This window comes from Girardinichthys multiradiatus, chromosome 18 (assembly GCF_021462225.1).
Source record: "Girardinichthys multiradiatus isolate DD_20200921_A chromosome 18, DD_fGirMul_XY1, whole genome shotgun sequence".
In the NCBI taxonomy this organism is placed as follows: domain Eukaryota; kingdom Metazoa; phylum Chordata; class Actinopteri; order Cyprinodontiformes; family Goodeidae; genus Girardinichthys; species Girardinichthys multiradiatus.
Window position 1 is genome coordinate 24391633 of NC_061810.1, and position 23045 is coordinate 24414677.

Genomic DNA, 23045 nt, shown 5'->3' on the forward strand with positions numbered 1-23045 from the left:
ACAGGTCGACCATAATGTGCCACCAGTGCTCATGCGCACAATAATAATTATATTAATGGTTGTCTAATGTACATGTTTGACTTTAAAGAAGCGGTGAAGAGGCTACAGGCTTTCCTTTGTTAGCTAAAACTGCTAACTGCTAATGCAAGCGCCATTTTAGTAGTACATTACGCCATGTGTTGGCTAGTTAAAACATTAATATCAATTGTCCAAAAGATTATTGATTTTTGATTCAGCCAATAATATTCCCTTAAATACTATTTCACTAAGATAAGGACAGAATGGCAAATTAAACAATATTAGAAATCAGTGATTCAAAAAGGTTCATTTCTAATTTGGCAATAATTCTTTAAAATAGTATTTTATTAAAATAATGTTTTATATTGTCTTTTGATTTTTCATTTTGACTGGTTGTTTGAAGACTTACCAATTATTGTTCTTAATTAGTTGTAAAACTAATTTCACCTAATTTTCAAGTTCCTAAAGATAAACCTTAGTCCTTAAACATAATTCCACATTGAACTTTTACATCATTGCATCCTTTTTATTGGTTCCCTTGTTCCTTTATTTGTACATAGCTCATTAGTTTTCATTTTTTTCATTTTGCTTGTTCTAGCCTATTAAATAGTTTGTGAACTAAAATATGTTTAACTTGGGGTTGAATTGTTTTTTGTTAATAATTTCCAATATTTTAAGTAGAAGTTGTGAATTTATTCCATGTGTGTGCAGAGTTTGTTGTTCAGTAATGCAAATGCTCAAATCACTCTTCCATCAATTGCGCTAAAACCACTCCCATACTGAGCTAGTATTCCCAGGACAATACTTGACAGACTGAATGGTGATTTAATTAAATAGCAAATAACGTAAGCATCCTGATTGCACAGCACAAGGTGAACTGAACTTTCCCATTGTCCAGATAAGCTTATCAGTGTAAAAAGTGCTGCCTATGTAGTGTGTGTGTGTGTGAATAAGTGACAGAAAAACATTTGTGCCTTTTGAATATACCTAATATATCATCTTCATAAATGCAGATTATTTACTCTTCGTTATATTTTTATATTTAGTTAAATGGTGATTTACAATCATCTAATTATATTCAAAACATTTAATGTCTTTTCAGTTACCTTGTGCTTTCACTTAACCATTTTGTGAAATGCCGGTAACCCTTTGCTAAAAACAGGTCTGCTGGAACCTTGCGAAGCGTAGCAGTAGAGCGAGTGCCATAATCTGTGGATGCTCCACTAGAATATCTCACAGGTCAATTTCCAGCCATTGTTCTTAAATCATAGTCTTTTATGCCATAGGTCACATTACATGCCAACACTGCTAAAATTAGATGTCATGCCTCCTCTGATTACACAAAAACATAATGTTGGGTGAACACATATGAGCAAGGTTACTTCAGGTTGACTGGTTCATTGTAAATTAAATAAACATCTTTCGCCATATGGGGAAACCTTTTGCACCTGTTCTTAATGTAAATAACACTTGATCAGTTCAGACGAGACATGTTTTTTATTTAGACGAGCTGTACACAAGCTATAATCTATAATCTGGCATTGTAGCTAACACGATTCAAGCTACACATTCAATTTTAAGGAACACTTCACTAAAAAATAGGCAGAGGAGCTGTAGTCCTATTTGTGTAACATTACCGATGGCCGTCTAAGCTGTTTTAAACCTCCCCTCAAACACATGCAGTAAAACAGGACTGTCTCACAGCAGGATCTTTCACACACACTCAATCTCACAGTGCACACTCTGGCTATGACTGGAAGCGATGTCTCTCCCTCTTAGTGTACACTCCAGCTATCTCTCTCTGTCTCTCGGATGGAGTTATGCCTCTCACTCTTATGAAGCGCTGCGCTATCCCTGTCTGTAGATGCTCCCTTTCCAAGTCAAAGAGTAGGACTGGAAACGCTGCACCGAAACAACTCATCTTTTTCTTCTAACAGCTTCTGACAGTAGGTGGAACTCTTTTCACTTATTTCTTGCTTTTTATTATCAATATCTTTCTCATGTTTTAACATATGTAGCATGAAGTGAGGAGAAAGTGTAATTAACACTTAAAAGTAGAAGGCAATCTATGTAGATACCTTTTTTTTTTTTAGCTCTAATTGCATATCTGTTAAGAATGAAATTTTTTTTTAAAGAACCTCAAGTGATTGCAGTTCACAATAAGGCATGCTAAGAGGACACAACGCCCTTCTGCTTTGAATGCAGAGTTTATCCTGACAGAAACAAGCAGTCAGAGCTACCTTCTAAGGAGCACTTTTGAATGTCAAATGCAAAAATGTGTATTGTGTGTCCTTAAAATTTGTTTTTTATTTCTGTTAGTTTGTACTGCAAAACTTCATTGTTTTTTGCTTTAAATGAAATGCAGTGTTATTTGCATAGTTTCCTTTCTTTGCGTCCAGAAGTGACTGACTTGCAGGGTCTGTATTTATAGTTTTTATCTTTTGTTGTTCTGACGACTTATATTTGTTATAAAGTATACATTACCTTACTTAATTTCCATACCCTATATTTATGTTTCATTTTTATTTTTAAGCAATAAAACAAATTTTCGAAGAACAAAAAAGAAAAGTAAACATTTTTATTGCCACTTTTGGTGTTTCCTAATATATTTATTGGGTCTCATAAACACAGAGCAAGTTTACTTGAGTGATAAGTGTTTTAAGTCGAAAAACAATATATATATATATATATATATATATATATATATATATATATATATATATATATATATATATTTATATATATATGTTTGAAAATGTTGAGTGTCTAAAACCACTAAAAAGGATTTACTAGTCAGCTGCTGCTGTATTGTAAAGAGGTTGTGAACTCTGTTTCTATGTAAAAATGAAGCAGTGGCAAAAGAGGTCATTTACTTACATAACGAACTTAGGTCTGTGTGAACAGATTGCTGCACAGCTTAGTGTTGATACTGGGTGGAGTGAATTTAAACGTGGTTTAATGTGTGCCTGTCTGGAAGAGCTCCTGTTCCCACCACATATCTTCTATTGACACTCCTCTGGCTTTGACAAAATGCAGAACTGAAGCTTCTTTGGATAAGATTTGGGAACCAAAAGGATGAATTGGCATTATTTGTTAGGTCATACATATGAATGGCAACCAGCTATTCACCTGCATTTCAATAATTATTTTATCATTCAGATTCTTCTTTAATATAAAAATCATATATAAAACAATAAATCCAGACTTCTGGAGATTTGTTTTGAGTGAGGTCATGGGGGTGGGGGGAACGATGACCTTTTATAGTAACAATTTTAAACTAATGACCTTCAATTCATTGCTAAGCTGCACCACAGATAGCTCTATTCCAATCTATGAAATTATTTGGATTTAAAGTAATGAGATAGTCCTAACATAGCGCGGATACTTTGAAATACCTTGAAATCGGCTATATTTCACCGTATTTTTAAATACAAGCTGATAAAACTCTACGCACAAAGGGAAAACGTTTTAGGTAATATACTTGTACTGAAAACCCATTATTGATGCATGAATCTGCAAAGACATGTACATCTGCCTCTTGACAAAAAAAAAAAAAAACTATGGTGCAAAACATTGGGTCAAGCTGTAAATACATGAGTAAAAATAGATTACTTAAGACCAATGCATGAAATTGTTTGTTCAAATTTTCATCTTTTAGGAGCTGCAATATGCAGTAATGGAAGAGGAATGAGAGCGATTGTGTATTTAGACTTTTAAAAGCAGATAGTGACTAAAACCTGTAGCTTGCATTCCAGACGTGTGATTTAATATGCTTGTACATGCCCACTGGTGGTTCTGTTAATGACCTTTGTTGTCCTGTTTCAAAACATGACTCTACCCTTAGGCAGAGACTTTTAAATACATAATAATTGTAAAGTTCAGTGCTTCCACTTTTACAACAGGTTTCCTCTTGCACTAATTTTCTGTGTGAGGCAGCAGCATGTGCGTTGAACTCTTCCAAATTATAATTTGAGGAAAGAAATTCTTTGCCTTCCTCACTATGTAAAAAATAAAGTGAAGCATTTTTTAATAGGGATAAAATATTTTATAAGTGAATCTAAATAGAGCTCTTCAATTCGTATCACAGGAGCACAAACAGAGCTTAACAATGAAATACAGGTTTTCCCCAACAGGGTTTTACAAAAATGCATTGTTTTTACAAAGCGTACTACAAGTTTTGCAGTGTGTGAATTTGGGTCGATGAGGTCACAGATGGCAGTAAGGATCAACGGTGAGCAATTTCAAGATGCTCAGCTGGCATTAGTTTAAATTATGATAGATAAGCAGCTTTAGTCGATTTCTGAGGAACACAACTAAGATGGACCTGTCCAGGGTGTACCCCACCTCCTGCCTGTAGACTGCTGGAGATAGGCATCAGATTCCGGCTCACTATGGAAGAAGCGGTATAGAAAATGACTGACTGACTGACTGACAACTAAGATGAAAATAAATATTAGCAAGATCAGACAGAATAAGAGCTGCAAAGGGATCAACCTTTTGTTTGTCCCAGAGTTTGACTCTGGTAACATAGGGAATGATTGTGTTCAGAACATACACTGGTACAAGTATATCATTTTCATCATGTTTTCATCTAATTGGGTATGCCTGCCAATTATAAATGCCAAATTCTTTTTGTACCACCTGAGTAAGTCACATTATATGCCAGGACAGTGACAGTTTAGGCAGTTTTGGAACACAAACAAATATAATGAAGTCGACTGAATGGACAAAATTATGACATCCTACCTCTGGCATTGACTGGAGTGATGGCGATGGCACAGGCTTTAATGCAGGTGCAGTCATTTTGGGGTTAAATGGTAGGATTAGGCTTATTGCAAGTTTGTATGGCTGGCAATTTATCTTAGTCGCAGGTTTCAGATTGCAAGAAAAGAAAATGGCTGCATCACTGCTTGAAAACTCTGGTTTACCTTTGATCAGCTTGCTTTTATGAATTTATAATACTTGCAACGGTCAAATATGTACGAAATCATTTGCTGGTTTGCATTTTATACCATTATCTCATTATTGCATGTCTACTTAGTGTTTCAATGGCATAGAAAGATGTGTAGCGTTGAGAAAAAAATTCCCCATAAGCATCGGTTTTGTATGCATCTGATGTTTGAATGGTTGACTACCACAACTCTGAGAATTCCAACAGCTAAAATCAGATATTTGCATACACTGCATACACTGTATTAATGAGAACTATATATATATATATATATATATATATATATATATATATATTTTTTTTTTTATTAATAATTTTTTTCAAATCCAGACATTTACACAAAGAATATGCATTTAAACAAGTTCATCATCTGGGATTTACAGATGATGAACTTGTTTGAGCTTGTGTGAAATTTTACAGAAGATTAAATTCACACATCTGTGTTTCAACTAAACACCTGTATATACCGGTATCATAGGCCCAAAGAGCTGAGAGCAACACAAACAAGACGAACCGTTTACTATTAATGTGTGAGTCTGTAAGAAATAAACACATGAATAAGCTTGTATGCACACTTATTTCTTTCATGTAGATTTGTTTGCACCATAAATATTGATGGCTTGTCTTTTCTGTTTTTTAAGTGTTATGGAAGCCCTGCAGCACAAGACAAAGCTGGATTATTCGATTGTTCATATTTGTTTGTTTTCTGATTGTGTCTGTCTCTGCGGCTTTAAGTATACCATTGGTGAAGCATATAGCACACTTTGATTATCTTTTAGAGATGTTTCCCTCCACTCACTGTGGTACAGAGTAGAGGGTGACACGGGAGTGGATTTTCTCTCCTGTCCCATCCAGCTCCCACAGAAAAATCTCTTGTCCCATCCCAATCCCAGGACAGCATAAAAAAAAAAATCCTGTCCCATCCTACTTCTGGTAAATTGACTCACACTTCCATCCAGCTCCCATTTAGGATGACTCCCACTCCTGTGCCACTCCCATTTTTGTTTTCTTCATTTAGTCTTTTGGCAATTTCTTTGAAGGACCAGTTAGGTCCCTGTTTTTAGCTGTAGTAAAGGTCAGTTAAAGTAAAAAGAATAATAATGAAGAAATAATAAAATATCAAACAAGGAAACAGACCATGCCTATCTTAGCTGAATAAACAAAATGTACATAGTTGTATTTTACTCATTTATTAAGTGATTGTTTCCTTTGAACAATGACATTACTTTTATGTTTCAAATTGCTGAAACGAAAGAAAAATGCACCTAGCAAAAGAACTGTACTTGGGGAACAAAAGTGCAAAAAGGCATTACCTTCATAATTTAGAAACTGTACCTTAATGGTTCACAGCCCTGGTCCTCAGGGACCCCTTCCCTGCAAGTTTTAGATGTGTGTCTGCTCCAGAACACCTGATTCAAATTCTGACATGACCTCCTATACAGGCATCAAGAATGGAGGGTCAAACTGGACAAAATTAATACAATAAAATCATCATTAAATAAATAAATGTTGTGAATGTCCCATAAGTGAAGTAAATGTAACATGAAAGAAATGTAACATTAAATGTGCCATTAAATTAAAGGTATCATTTATTTATTTAATACATCATTAGAAACAATAAATGTACCATTATATCATGAAATGGACTATAATGCAATTAAATGTGCCACTGAATAATTAAGTATAATTTTAAAGACGACATGACGTAATTAGTGGTACACTTAATATTTAATGATGTATTAAATAAATTGTACACTTTAATGGTACATTAAATTTTTTCTATTTCACAACGTATTTACTTAATATCTTCTCTTGATGAAGCCTTTCCCCTCTACTGTGGCAAAGGCTCTTAAATCTTTAGTGCACATGGAGCAGTTTTGTTGGTCAGATGAGACGTGACACATGATGGTACTTTTGGTTTGACGAAGAGATGCAGGGCTGATTCATTCCAGAATCTGTCTTACAAGTGTCCCTTAATCACTGGTGAACTTGATTACGACTAAACACGTTTTACACGCAGCATACTGCGTGTTAACACCGCTACATTCAACTCTCCTGAAATTCGGTAATATTTGAGACTTTCCTGTCAGCTCTATGAGTTTAATAGATAAGTCCTTCCGTCTGACTTTAAGTTGCAAATCCAATTTTACCACGTCCAGTTCTCCACCTGCGTTTGCTCCATCCATTGCTGTGTTCTGAACGCAGGTGAAAAACATCAATCAGAAGCACTGTTGGCTTGTGGGTCGTGTAGTTCGTTTGACTCGCATCATAGTATAGGCTTCTTGGAAAAAAAACTACACAATGGCGGCGGCGATCAAAGTTTTTTTTTTCTTAAAGTTTATAATAAAGTCTCAGTTTTACATTTCCAAAGACAATTGATCGTAGTTTATTTTCCCTCCTATTGGTTAGCTCCCGCTCCCGTCCGCTCCCATTCATTTTTTATCCTCTACCGTCCCAATCACGTGATCTTTACTAATGCCGTCTCCCATCCCGCGGGATTCCCATGGGAATCCAGTGACCCGTGGGAATCCCGAAAAAATGTCAGCCTCTACTACACAGCTCTCCTGACAACAGACACAGCTGTGGGGTTAGCCCTCTAAACACAATATGTTATTATCTAGACATTATACTGTTTCCCTAAAATGTATGTACAAAGAGAAGGAGTGTTTAAATTCCGTATCTAAAGATGTAGTCAGTAAAAGCAGGAATCATTTTTCACTATAAACTATAAAAGTTTCTTTACTTCTAAAGATACAAATTCATGTCTAATGGTACATTTCTCTCCACAGGGAGTCATGGGGTGTATGGCGGTGTAGTGGTTTTGTCTGTCTCCTCTGTTTATATCACAGCTGGGGTTTTTATGAGTAGAGGTTGTATGGTGTGTCTGTGGCTCCGTGGTTTGTGTCTGGGTAGTTTGGATCTGTGCAAAACATCCACGGTTGGTTAGCTGGCAATGCTAAATGAATTGTTGGTCTATGTTGCATATTTTATTCTGGTGTTTTAGTAGCACATAAAGTAAAGTGGTACATAAATGGCCGTTTTGTGCAGAATGGTTCCTACTGAATAGGTAGTTATCAGTGGGTGCCTCAGTTTTATAGTCATGGCTCAGAACATTTCATTCAAGAGAAACAAAAGCTGGGAGTCATCTCTGGTTTGTTTTGGTGTTGCTTTTTAAAATTGTGCTGTGCAACGTAGAATTACGCACTTTAGTTCCACACATAAATGTTCTGCATGTGTATAGGCTTCAAACAGCCCTGTATCACTAAAGACATCAGCGACCATAGTCAAATGTCTGCCAGGGGCCAGAACGGGCGACATCAAATCCTACCTGAAACTGCTGGCTAAGGATAAGCATAAATACAGTAAGATTGTTATTCACGCTGGCGGTAATGACACCCGGTTACGTCAATCGGAGGTCACCAAAGTTAGTGTTGCTTCGGTGTGTAAGTTTGCCAAAACAATGTCAGACTCCGTAATTTTCTCTGGTTCCCTCCAGGATCTGACCAGTGACGACATGTTTAGCCACATGCTGTCATTCAACCGCTGGCTGTCTAGGTGGTGTCCAGAAAACGATGTGGGCTACATTGATAATTGGCGAACATTTTGGAGAAAGCCTGGTCTGATCCGGAGAGAGGGCATCCATCCCCCTTTGGATGGAGCAGCTCTTCTTTCTAGGAATCTGGCCGAATTAATTAGTTCTCCAAAACTCTGACAACCCAGGGTTGGCAGACCAGGAAACAGGGTCGTAGTTTATCACTCCTCTCTGCAGCTTACCCTATTAAGACAGTGTCTTAATAGACACGGCCAAAATTGAATAGATTAAAAAATAATCTAAAAAGAGGAAATCAGGAAAATCTAATAAAAATAAACACAACTCAGACTAAAAAGAAAAATAAAACAATTAAATGTGGCTTACTGAACATAAGATCTCTCTCTTCAAAGACTTTGCTAGTTAATGACTTGATTTGTGACAATCAGATTGATTTATTTTGCCTCACAGAAACCTGGCTGCAGCAAGAGGATTATGTTACTATAAATGAGTCAACTCCTACTAATTATTTAAAATTTCACATTCCTCGAAATACTGGGCGAGGAGGAGGAGTAGCAACCATCTTTCAGTTCGATTTATTGATTAGTCCTAGACCAATCAATAGTTACAACTCTTTTGAATATGTATTCCTTAGTTTTCCTCATCCAAATTGCAAAGCACTACAACCACTTCTGTTTGTTGTTTTGTACCGTCCACCAGGCCCTTACTCTCAATTGTTAGATCCGTTTTCAGACCTTTTATCTGATTTAGTGTTAAATACAGATAAAGTTATTATAGTGGGGGATTTTAACTTTCATATCCACACTGAAAGTGATAACCTAAATATAGCGTTTAATGCTATCTTAGACTCAATTGGCTTTGCTCAAAACATTAACAAACCTACCCACCTTTATCTTCATTCTCTGGACCTTGTGCTGAACTTATGGCATTGAGTGTAAATACATAACAATATTCTCTCATAACCCTGTCCTGTCTGACCATTTCTTAATAACCTTTGAGTTTAATTTAACCGAGTACTCCACACCTGAAAGAAAATTTCATTATAGTGGATCATTATCAGACAATGCTGTAACAACCTTTAAAGAATCTGTTCCACTTTTGATTTCCTCATTATCACAGAAAAACACAGTGGAGGACAATAATTTTGTTTCTTCCCCTTCACAAATTGATTCTTTTGTTCATAGTGTTACTTCATCATTGCGTGATGCATTAGACAATGCAGCCCCCTTGAAAAAGAAGGTAATTATTCATAGGAGGCTAGCTCCTTGTTTTAATTCAGAGCTGCGTACTTTAAAGCACAATGTTAGAAAATTGGAGAGAAAATGGCGCTCTACACACCTAGAGGATTCCTACTTAATCTGGAAAAATAGCCTACTGGGATCAGGGGAACAGCGCTAGGCTGGTTTAAATCTTATCTGTCTGACAGATTCCAGTTTGTTCATGTAAATGATAAATCATCTTTAAACTCCAGGGTTAATTGTGGAGTACCACAGGGTTCAGTACTTAGGCCAATTCTCTTTACTATATATATGCTTCCAAAAGGTAAAATTATCAGGCAGCATAGAATAAATTTTCACTGTTACGCTGATGATACTCAGCTTTACTTATCCATTAATCCTGATGAGCCCAATCAGTTAGATAGATTACAAGCATGTCTTGAAGACATAAAAACTTGGATGACTTTAAATTTTCTGCTTCTAAATTCAGACAAGACAGAAGTTGTCGTCTTTGGACCAGAGTCTTTAAAAAAAAAACTGCTTAGTCAATCACTTAACCTGGATGCCATTAAATTGACCTCCGATAATAATGTAAAAAACCTTGGAGTTATTTTTGACCAGGACATGTCATTTAAATCCCATATTAAACAGGTTTCTAGAGTTTCCTTCTTTCATCTCCGGAACTGTTAGAGTTATAAAGCTGATAATTAGAGACAAGTGTAAAATAAGACACAAGGTGAACCAAGTAAGTTTGACTTGCAAGGGAGAGACAGTCCTCTGCAGAACTGCGACTTCTATCTCACAAAGTGTAAGTCCTTGCACCAGCCTTTTTATTTACAACTCACATTCCAACAAGCAAAAAGTGGGAATTGGTTCAGCCAATTCTTACAGAGATTAAAACATAAAAAGCAGTCATTCCCATATACGGTATGAGCATGTCATGTCCTGAGAGTGATCACTCCAGACCACATTCCTTAACTTTCCACTCCCTTTGTCCACACTAAAACCAATCACAGGAATCATCTTCACTATGGTAGAAAGTCAAACATAAACCTTGTTTAAACTAAACATTGATAATTTTTTATAAATTTTTCCAACAGGAACATTGCCAAAATTAGAAATATCCTGTTCAGGAGTGACGCTGAAAAACTAGTCCATGCATTTGTTACTTCAAGGCTGGACTATTGTAATTTGTTACTATCAGGATGTCCACAAAATGCAGTTAAAAGCCTTCAGCTGATTCAAAATGCTCCAAGAGTTCTGATGAAAATTAAAAAGAGAGATCATATTTCTCCTATTTTAGCTTCCCTTCATTGGCTCCCTGTGAAATCCAGAATAGAATTTAAAATTCTCCTCCTCACATATAAAGCCCTTAATGATTTGCTCCATCATACATCAGAGATCTGATTGTTCCATATGTTCCTAACAGAGCACTTCGTTCTCAGACTGCAGGTTTACTGGTGGTTCCTAGAGTCTCTAGAAGTAGAATGGGAGGCAGATCCTTTAGTTATCAGGCTCCTCTCCTGTGGAACCAGCTCCCAGTTTTAATCCGTGAGGCAGACACCCTGTCTACTTTTAAGGCTAGGCTTAAAACTTTCCTTTTTGATAAAGCTTACAGTTAGAGTGGCTTAGGTTATCCTGAGCTATCTTCCTTATTTTTTTTAAGGTGGAGTCAGGTTTAGCCTAAACCGGCTCAGTTATGGTTGAGGTGCAAACACACCCTCCATTTCTGCTACCTGTATGACCCCTTCTCTTTTCCAATGGTTATAATCAGTCTGACAGAGAGAGGTATCCCAATCGTTGTGGTTTTTAGTATAACAATGACCATCAGTGGGCTCTACATGGACAAACTTTATCAGTTTATTATTTTACTTAGTGCCCCTACACGTGGCCCGTTCTGGGGTGGCCAGGCTCTGGCACTCGGTGGTTTGGTCTGGCCTCACCGGCGGCCCCGCGCCGTTCCGGACCCTTTGTGGGGTGCCTTGAGACGACATTGTTGTAAATAAGCGCTATATAAATTAATACACTGAAACTATCTCTGTAATTATGCTGCTATAGGCTTAGGCTGCTGGAGGACATAATGACCACTTTCACTCTCTTCGCTACATTCTCACACTACTCTCCAATATTGCATTATTTGCTGTTATTTCAGTTTTTAACTTTATGTTCTCTCTCTTTTCTCTTCCTAGAAGCTACACCTGGCCTGACTCTGTGTCTACCTGTGACACCTTTCTGGAGAGGGGCATCGTCCAAGCTTCTGCTGGCAACAACTTAATGCTCACCCTCTACCGATGATCCACATGGCCCTGTCTTTCAGTGTTTAACCCTTTCTCTCTCCTAGATATAGCAATTGACTGAGCTTTTACTGTGACTAATTATATGTGCTCTCTTTCAGACTCTAACCTTAAAAACTGGCTCAGTTTATCTGTTCTTTCTTTCTAGATGAAACGACTAAAGGAGCTACATCCATTAACATTTACTTTTCCTTCCCATAGAAAGTACCCCTGGATCAGTGCTTCTTTGTTCTTTTTGTATCTCTGCTCTGTTCTCTCATACCCCAGATGGCCGCTCACACTGAGCCTGGTTCTGCTGGAGGTTTCTTCCTGTTAAAAGGGAGTTTTTCCTCTCCAGTGTTGCTACATGCATGCTCAGTATGAGGGATTGCTGCAAAGTCAACGCCAGTGACTGTCCACTGTCTCTACATGTCTCTGCAAGTCACTGACTCGATGCAATCTGCTGGGTTTCCTTAGACAGAAAAACTTTTTATCCAATTTGAATAAATAACTAACTCTGACTGCACCGTTCAATGATTAAAATTAATTGGAATGTATGTACCAGACTTTTAAGAAGTGCCCTGAGACAACATGTGTTGTGAATTGGCGCTATATAAATAAACTGAATTGAATTGAATTGAAATTTGTTTGGTACATGTGTCCCGTGATGAAAAGACTGTACTGAAAATATTTGGTATAGACCAGAGTTATTTAAGATTAGGCATTTGCTAATAAAGAGTCCCAATTCAGTTCTGCATTCTGACCGTATCAGAAATCCAAGCAATAGTTTCTGCAGAACAGCTGTAATAACCTGCTAAAACATGGGGTCAAGAAACCTGCTATAATGTTCTGACAAGTCACCTAAAACAGGCATAACTTTAGCACTTGTTTCTGAAGATACAGTCATAAATTAGAAAATTACTAAAACATGCATAATTTTCAGTAATACTAAGCCGAACACATTATATAGATTAATTAAAGCCAAACTAATGTGTTTAAGCCTTTATTTCTGCTTGCAGCTGATGAAAATAAGGCACTTAAGTTAAAAAATATGACATCATCAGGCCAATGAAAAACATTTTTATTTCAGAAATGTGGGCTTAATGAAAAATATATTTGATACCTGCTCAAAGATATTTTTCAATGTAGTTCCGGTTAATTGTGTGTGGACAAAACGTCAAGAAAAAGTTGTTCCCCTGCTTTGTTAATAGCTCTTTGAAAGCAGTGTGCAGATTATTTCACATGCCACAGACAGACTGGGAGCTGTAGCAACCCATACAGTCTTTCTTTCACTGCCAACATCATTTTAAAGGACAAATCCCAGACTCATTTGATCAACAAAATAATGTGCATGGCCTGTGATACAGTTTACAAGTTGCACACAGGAAAACACTGGTTGTGCAAAATGTGGTTACGTGGCTCACTGGTTAACACTTTGGTGTGACTGACATAAAATCACAGCCAATAGACCAACAACAGGAATCAGGAGTTACTGATAGGACAGATTTTTACTAATTTGATCTACTTTTGTTTCTGCAGATTGTGGTCTGTACTGTAAAATGCAATATTTACTGTGTAAGAAATTGAGGAATTATTTTCTGTCCTTTTTCAATATTATTTCTCAACCATTTTAAATGACTTCCTTTCTAATTATAAATTTAACCCAAAGAACAATTATTTACTCTAACATAAATAGGTGAATTCACACTGAAAAGGAAACATTTTCTGTCTCATTGTCCTCTTCCGTCTCTTTTTTCTGCAGCATTTTCCGGCTGTGAGCGGGGCTTTCATGGATTCCCCATACAATGGCAATGCGTCCTTGCAGACGTCCACATCCAACCTCAACGCCAGTTACTCACGACCCTCAGAAGTTGAGGATGATGGGAAAGTGTCCAGTGACACCATTTGGCTGTGGATTGCTGTGCTGGCGACCATTGGCAATATAGTGGTGGTGGCTGTGGTGTGTGCCTGTGCCTTCTGATACAGAAGAGGAGCTGGGCAGGAACATGACTGCCATCAGACTTTGGTTTTCCCTTTTTTTCCTGGGTTAAAATGAAAAACAAAAACTCTATTGATAAATCAACACAATCATTGATTAGTTTAATGGTTATTTTTTAGATATGTAGGGAAGCTTTTCATGACAATATCAATCCCTTTTAAAACAAACTGCAAAGTAGGAAACTCAAGCAAGGAGATGAAAATGAAATATTGTCTTATTTAAATAAGCTATGAAGTAAAAATGGCTAAGGTACACCTTCTACAAAGCTATAAAGTGCAATAACTAGAAATATACAAAATTAAGCAGAAAACATCAACACAATCAACAATTGCCTTTTATGTTTACAGAATTTTTTTAATCTTCATATAAATTGCTTTAAATGTATGCTTTAAATTCTCACATTGACTTCTTCTGTGACCCAAACTATCTTCTTCATTTGCTTCTAATTTGTGACTTTCATCCTTTCAGTTTCAAGAATGTAGAAGTACATTAACATTAGCTGCTATGATTAGCTATGTAGACATTGGTTAGTTTGTGTATAACCTATTACATTCATTTTTAAAGAACAATAAAATAAACTCAGTTGAAAGTATGTGTTTCTCTACAAATGGTTTAGACTGTATTCAGAAGAACATGTCTCTAGGTCTGCCCTTTAAAAACGTTAACTGGGTTGCTTAAATGTCTCTTCCAGTTTCCACATGAACTGTGTATTAACTTTTTTTAATGAGCAAAAGGCCCAGAGCAAATACCTGCATGTGTTTCACTTTGTTTTAGATACCAGGCTGAAACCAAAATACGACCTCAGAATAAAAGCATCATGCCTGCTGTTGATAATGTAAACTGGGCCACAATCATATAAACCTATGGTGTATAAGCTCAATACATTGCTGATTACAAGCTTAGCAGTTGACAGGATTAGACCAGTTCATAACTTGATCTCTTAGTGGATTCAGAAAACAAGGGCATCAGCCAGTCCCTACAATTAAATACAGTTTTAAAAGCAGGGGTTAAAAATTCAGTTAGTGACAATGCTTCATCACAACTTTAAAGTATAAACTGCTTTTTCCATGCAGTTGTTTTACTTCCTTTTGTTTTGTTTTGCACACTTGGGTTGGTTGAGTTTAAAATGATTGCTGCTCGTCATTTTCCTGCAGTGGCACAATGACCTTACATTGCAGAAAATCCTGATCCCATCAGCCGCACAGCTTGAGTATCTGTCATGTTTCTGTTTCCTGCAGTGTTGCATGCCATTTATTTTATAATGTCATTGTTGCTGCAATGAGCTCTGCTGTATTTTCCCCAACTGGACTGGAGCTGCTTGTTGTTTTTGGGGTTTTGAGTAAGAATTACATTGCTGTTTAAAAAGAAAAATCAGAAAAATATGACATTTGAAATCTATGTGGTATGTTTGATGTTAGTAAAGGAGCAACTGAACAATTCCACTGGGATCTCTATAATGTTAAAAGAATTACAGTGATTTGGAAAAACATGTGCTCCCTTACACATTAAGTCACATATAAATGTTTCAGATCTTTAAAAAAGAAAAAAAACACCGAGGGCAAAAATTCCTACACAGTGATCTATACTCATTGCCAGACATTGCAAAGGCTTGATGGCCATTGTGGCTGAGATGGTGCATGCAGTTTTTAGGTTTAGGGAGCAATAACCTTTTCAGACATTGATTTGGACATATTTTTGCCTAAATAAATTAATTCATCTTTTGTATTTACTCATTTTATCTTTGTATGATTTTAAAATTTGTTTTATCTAAAACAGGTTTCACAATAAAGGCAAAAACAGACAAAATATGCAAGGGAAGAATATTTTGTTACAATATTAAACATCCAACAATAAAGAAAAATAACTTATTCCCTTTTCCATAATTTTAACTAAGAGCTGATAATTTAATTTCAGTACTTCACAAGTCAATGTTGCTTTATTCAATATAATCATTGAACAATGGTTGCAAAAGTCAGTTTTTCCAATGATTTGCTGTAGCTGCAGCCTATTTTATTTTCTATTACTCAGTGCCTCAGTAAAGTAAAATTTTTTTCCAGTAGCCATTATCTTCCAGACTAACTTAAAAGTTCAGCTGACACACCTTGCCTAAAAGGAAACTAAGGTCCAATTTAAAAAGCCCAAATTATCCAAAAGCATTTTCCAAAGACACAGGGCTCAATTGAGCAGTGACTTGTTGAAATTTAACAAGCAAGAGAAGGGTCACACCAGGGGCGGTTCTCTTTGTAAGGGTTACTTTATCCTTCCTTATTAGAATAAACGGATCATTAAAACTTGTGTTATTACTTGCATTCAGTTTCTGTCCAGATCATTGAGATTATTAATGAGGACATTCATTTTCAAACAGCCAATGGGGAAGAATAAATGGAAGAAGACACCGAAGCAGAGAGAGGTGGTGGTGACATGAGAATAATGAGGCAAGATTAAGTCAGAGGATATCTAAATGCAATAGGAGATCATTTAAAACTCTGCTCTGGTAATCAGATGAACTATTGTTTCAAGAAGAACTTTGTCTCCAGTAAGCCAGGGAAACCATCAGAGGTACATGAATGTTGCCGGATCATTTGCTTAGAGACACTAAGATGAGCCAAGCCAGTGGTTACACGAATCTGATTTAATATAAAATGTTCCCAGAGAAACAAAATCATGACATTTAACTCAGATCTGATCCAAATGTTCTGTTCAAGCCATCAGCAGTGAACTGGGACCACCACTGAAAAAACAACACAACAATTTATTTCATTATTGTAAAAAGTTTGTGCTAGAAAGAAAAGGAAAGGCATACACTTTTTACACTTTTTCTGTCAAACATTACCAAAATATTTAAACTGAGTACCTTTAACAAGGATGTATATTTGTTTTATTTAACACATCAAAGTATTTCCCCTTCACTGTGAACAGCTTTCTGTTGCTCATCTGGGACTAATGAGCTGTAAACTACCACTAGAGAATCCCATCCATATTTTGTCACGTCCTCATATGAATGTGCAATACAAACAAGAAGTTTATAGACTGCATTGTGGTTAACGACTTTAAAGAGAAATATAATGTTTTTTAATCATTCCTTTTCACACTAAAACCATTCAGTTGTGGTCTATATAAAGTGGAACTGCAATGCTTTGGTCCGAATTTCTTGGTATTGTATCTCCACAGGCCCTTTTTTAACCCTGTTCTGAGGTGAGTCTGAGAGCAACTTGTTTTGGTGCCATCTCTTTAAATGCTGTTGAGCCAGTTCACCTCCCACACCCCTCAAAGAGTGCTCCACTCCACCCTGTTCGGCCATTTTTGTAGCTTGATAGCATAGATACAATTATCTAGCACCACAGAAACAAGACAAAATTGGCAAAAACAATGCAAAACTGTTGATGTAAGAATAATATTCAAAACACGCAGTACGTTATGTCCTCAAAGAGCTAAAAGCACTAAGTTTGTTGTCATTTTAGCTTTATTTGAAGCTTACCGCTTTGCTGTGTTTGTCGTTTCTATAGACAGAAGGAATTGACCCCTTAATCAGATGACGTCTTTCGGCAAATAATTGATGATACTGGTGGAGGTAACTGAAGAACACATCCTTGAAGTGCTTATTGCAGACGAAGAGCAATTTCCCCACTGTTGTAGGTGCATTTCAAAGAAAAATAAAATTTAACCAGGCACTTTGAAGAAATTCTGATGCTGGGGGATGGTGTATTGAATTGTGTGGGTTAATACACCCCAAAACTGAATATTTTAACTAATCCACTTGTGATGTGTGAACTATTACACTGTGATGTAATAGTTCAAAAAATGTTTTAGAGAATAGAGAAAACTGAAAAATATGAGTCAAACAGCATAAAAAGATATCTACGCAGCACCTGGAGGGACTAAGTTAAACCTTTCTGCACTCCTACAGACTCCAAGTATGCAACAAAATGTATTTAAGGACTAAAAAAGTGGATTTTGCATGATATGTCCCCTTCAAGAGGAGAAATTTAGAAGTACAATTTTGTTATAGGAGTCAAAACCCAAGTACAACAGAACAGAAGCACACTAATCAGTGCCACTGAGAACATTAATAATTGGAGGCAAAGGATATGATTAATGTCCACCCTATAACAAAAAGAGTTGGAAAAAACAGAAAACTACCAAAACAGGAGGCATTCATCCTATCTGCACAATGAGCGGTGTGTGAAAGACATCAGATGAAAGGGGAAAAACAATTCTCAAGAAAGATGATGAATTAGAAGAGACAGGAAGAATAAAAGAGGTGGTGTGAGGTGGAGGATGTCTGAAGGAAATTTGTCATCGCAGAGCACTGTTCGTCGGGATGACAGGGAAGGAAATTGAAACAGTTGTAATTTGAACTTTTAATAGACAATGTGCAAAACAAGGAGGGAAGAAAAGGACACAAACAGACATAAAAAAGCAAAGAGTAAATAATGTTGCATATAATGAGTGCCAACTGGCTGTCGGCCTTTTTTCATGTAGGTCATTTTAATTGTTCTGTCAACACGAGTGAGCAAATGGTTATTTAGGGTTTCAAAATATAGTTGAATCCTTAATTCCTCAACATTTTCACAAAATGTTGATAACATAAGAAATTATGTAAAGCATCGAGGGTTCGTTATTACTCTGTAAATCAAATATATATTGTAACACTTTATAAACAGGTTAGAAGGAGAACATCTGTGGACAGTTGCATTGCCACAGATTCTCAATTGGATTAAGATCTGGACTTTGACTGGGCCATTCTAATACATGCATATGTTTTGACATAAACCATTTAATTTCATAGCTCTTTCTGTATGTTTAGAGTTGTTGTCCTGCTGAAAGATGAACCTCCACCCCTAGCTCAAGTATTTTGCCTTTAACAGGTTTTCTTCGAGGACTGCCCTTAGCTTCATCCATCTTTAAATTAACTCCTACCATGTTCTCTGTCTCTGCTGAGGTAAAGCATTGTGCTGCATGATGATCTTTCTTTTATGTTTGCCTTTTCCTTTACATGATTTCTTGCAAATTGTAAATTAATAGGAAAACAATGTCATTTTCCTGTCACTCATTCATAAAGTCTAGATGTGTTTATAGCAGGACTACAGTTTTTCTGTCCTCATAGCTGTGGATTTCTGCTGCTCCTCCAGAGTTAGTCTTAGCTACTTATCTGATTAATGCTTCCCTTGACTGGTCATTTAGTACAGGTGGACAGCCATATCTTGGTAGGTTTGTTGTGCCATAGTCTTCCTATATTTACATGATGGATTTAACAGAGCACCATGACATACTCAATATTTGTGGTATTCTTTTCTAACCCAACCCTGCTTTAAACTTCTCCAAAACTTCCCCCCTAATCTGTCTGCTGTGGTTCTCATTTTTCTGTGCTATTTGTTCTGTAATGTTCTCTAATAAACCTTAGAAGCTTTCACAGAGCAGAGGTATTCATCATTCTGAAGGGCACTGGTTACACAAGGTTTTTTTCAGAGGTGTCAAAATAATATTAGGGAAACTTTGGGCTGGATGGTGGAGCAGTTGGTAGTACTGCTGCTTTGGAGCAAGAAGTTCCTGGATTCAAATCTCAGCCCGGGGTGTTCCTGCATGAAGTTTGCATGTTCTCATACATGTGTGGGTTCACCCTTGATACTTAGCTTCTTCCTGCAGTGAAGAACATGAATGTTAGACTAATGGGTCTATCTAAATCTCTCTTGGGTCTGAGTGTGTGCAAGCATGATTGTCTGTCCTACTTGTCTCTGTGTTGCCCTATAATGGACTGGCTACCTGATCAGGATGTACCCGTCTTCCAGCCCATTCACCGCTAAAGATAGACACCAGCCCCACTCCCCACCCCCACCCCATATATCCATATATGAATGGTTTTATTATTTAAATCTAAATAAAACACATTGAGGTTTATAGTTGAAACGTAGCATAAAGTCAAAAGAGTTTCCCACATATGTATACTTTTGCAAAACAGTTAATGTGTTTGGTCTGTCAAGGCTCTGGTGACCACAGTTTTACCAGTACTTGTAGTTTACCTGAAACAGCTACATGCTTTAATTAGTTTCTGCATGTTTTCTGTACAGATTCCCATCATTTACTTCATAAGAGGAAAAACAAAAACCTTTTTTACCTCAGTCGTTTGCAGCTGTAGGTGATGTTCACTCTTTAAATGATATGATAAGCTCCTAGATGACTCAGACAGACAAATTAGCTCAAACATCGAATAAAAGGTCCTTTTCATGAATAACAAGAGGTTCCTCTTCCTCCATGACAGTTTGGAGGAAGATGACATGGATATCATCAATGATTTCTTAATGACATGAAACAGTCATGCTAAACAGAAATATTTATTTAGTTTTTGCTTTGCTGCAATCTGTTGTGGGAGAACAAGGATGAATTTTTCATGACATAATTTTACTTTCAAAATCCACCTAAATAATAGAGTGGGTGAACGACTTCCTGGAGTGTACTTATGCAAACATGGACATGCAGCATAAGATATAAGATATTGCACAAAATCTTCATAGTAAATTTATCCCTGTGGAAAAAGGGGAATAGTGTGATGAAAAGAAAACACAGAAGCACAGGAGGAAATAACTGGAATAGCCCACCTTCAGTCTTTAAATTGCTAATGTTGCAGCATCATCTCAGCTGTGCATATTTTTGTGTGCCTTTTTCCACATGCGAGGCTGTCCTCAGATTTATCTCTCTGTCTTTTCACTTTAATGGGTGAACTTATCCTCTACTCCAGCTGTTTTTCTTACTTGAAATGCATTTCTGGGTTGAGGTTTGCCTTTTTGGTACATTTATTAAGAAGAGTTTAGCATTTTCTCTTTCCAAAGAACAGCTCCATCCAGGCTTTCATTTTGAGATAATAAAGCCTTATAAGATGACCAAGAATCTTAGTCAACATGACACATCGGATTTGGTCATTAACTGACTTTGACAACCAATACCCTACTATCCTGATATAGTCTTTTGCATTTTCAAAACAGTCAATATATCTTCACTATATCTAAACAAGCCTTTAAAAACTTCAAGTGTGTATCCAGACGTCTTGCGTTTTCATGCATGTGAATATCATAACTTATAATATTATCTTAGCAAATAATGACTTTTCTTAACCTCATTTTGCAACTGCAGAGACAGTTAGTATGCCAACCCATGGTTTTTGAAAAGTTGTTAGTCGGGCAAGAGACATTTTTACTCACCCTCTGAAAGGATTCCAGTTTCTGCTTTCTGGAGAGAAGTCAGAGTACAATATGACTCAACTAAATTCCAGCTGACAGCATAGTGAGTTATTAGTGCTAATCATGAGCACAGTTTGAAAGGACTAATTCATAGTGAATTCTTTTCATATATGTAAAATGACAGGATTTAATTCTGATGTCACCCAAATATTAGGCAGTAATGTGATTAAATAATCATTATAACCACTGTTATGAACTCATGAAGCTACTGCAGGATAATATTTCACATAAAAACACATAAGTAATTTTGAGTTTTTTATTGACAGTAGCAGTGTAATGAAATACTTATTCTGTGACACAATGATAATGGTGCACTGTATAAGCAGCTTTGTTTAAAAACACGTTGTGTTTAGTCCACATCTTCCCAAGTATTGTGGACAGCTATGCATTCACATTATGGACATTTTTTGGGCCTCTTTCTTACGTTTGTTCAGTCCTATGCATTCAGCACTTGGTTTTATCTTAAAGGGTCTGCTACAATTAGCAACAAGAGACTCTAGGGTCAATGTGGGGCTGAGAATCTTGCCAATGGAGAATTTATTGTTTGAGCAGTATGGGTCAAAGTTCAATTTATCAACTGCCTTATGGATAGAAATCTTTATCTTTCTTTTCAGTCAAAGCCACCTAAACTCCTTATGTATACCATTGTGCCTATAGGGGTAAAAGGCAAGTCCCCAGAAAAATAGTAAAATAAAAATAATGTATATATTTTGGGTGAAGACATTTAAAAAAATGTTCTCAGGTTGCAGTGGGGTTTAAATGAAATGCCCATAACCTTGTGAGAATGTGGCTCACATTTTTGGGTTATGCAATAAGTGGTGTTAGCGAGTCTGAAATAACATGACAGTGTACGTGTGTGTGTTAATGTTAACACTTCAGGCTATCCTAGACACTCCATCTGGAGTACTGCCAGGCACGGTTGTCTTTGGGGGAATGAGACATCCTCAGATACACAGACAAATGGGTCATTCAAACACACAAACACAACATATTTCTGTCCACTAATGTACAAACACACGCCTCAGACACAAACATACGCGCTCACACACACACACACACACATGGTTAGTGACTAGTTGGTAAACTGACAGAGATACAACCGTCAGACAGTTGTTATTCCATTTTGTTTCTAACTGCAAAAACAAACATTGTCAATTGTCATCAGTATCAGGTTCACCTTCAGTATTTATTCATGATTGTGTTGGCATTATGCAAAACCAATTATTTAAGATCTAGTCAATCGCTAACAAGACATTACAGATCCAGTCTCAAAGCTTTTAAGCCCATTGATTTATTTGACCTTGAGGGTTTCTTTCATGATTTTAAGGTGTTTGAATTTTAAGGTTTTTTTTCAGATCATGAATGTTTTTCAGGTGGTGCTTTAGTTCATTCCTCAGGTTTAGTCCCTTAATAATTCTTGTACTGTGTTTGTCATGGATTTAGTTTATGTTCTGTAAGAGCTTCCTTTTGTTGGATTGTTTTCTTGAATCTCTATTCAGCTCATTCATGTTTTTGTTACCACTCTCTGCTACAGTGAGCTTCGAATCAGTTTCAGCCCACCTGCACCACGCCAATCAATCACCCTGTTTCACCTGTGCCATGTTCTATTTATATGCTTCTGTACTTTTTTACTCCTCGCTGGTGTGTACTATTATCATGCCAAACCTGTCTGCCATGTCAAAGTCCATCCATGACCTCATCTATTTACTAATGCCAAGCCTGTCCATGTTCATGTCTGCTTCTGCAGCCACCTGTTTGCTGGTAGTTTTCCTTTTTGTTATATAGTACATATTTTTGCACTT

At 36.7% G+C, this 23045-nt stretch overlaps 1 long non-coding RNA gene across 1 annotated transcript; it reads left to right on the forward strand.

The window, feature by feature from the left end:
* The first annotated feature begins 1765 nt into the window (after positions 1-1765).
* LOC124883669 lies at positions 1766-19421 on the forward strand. Its single transcript, XR_007042266.1, has 2 exons — positions 1766-1964; positions 13772-19421. It is a non-coding gene; the product is annotated as an uncharacterized LOC124883669 (long non-coding RNA).
* Positions 19422-23045: the final 3624 nt, after the last annotated feature.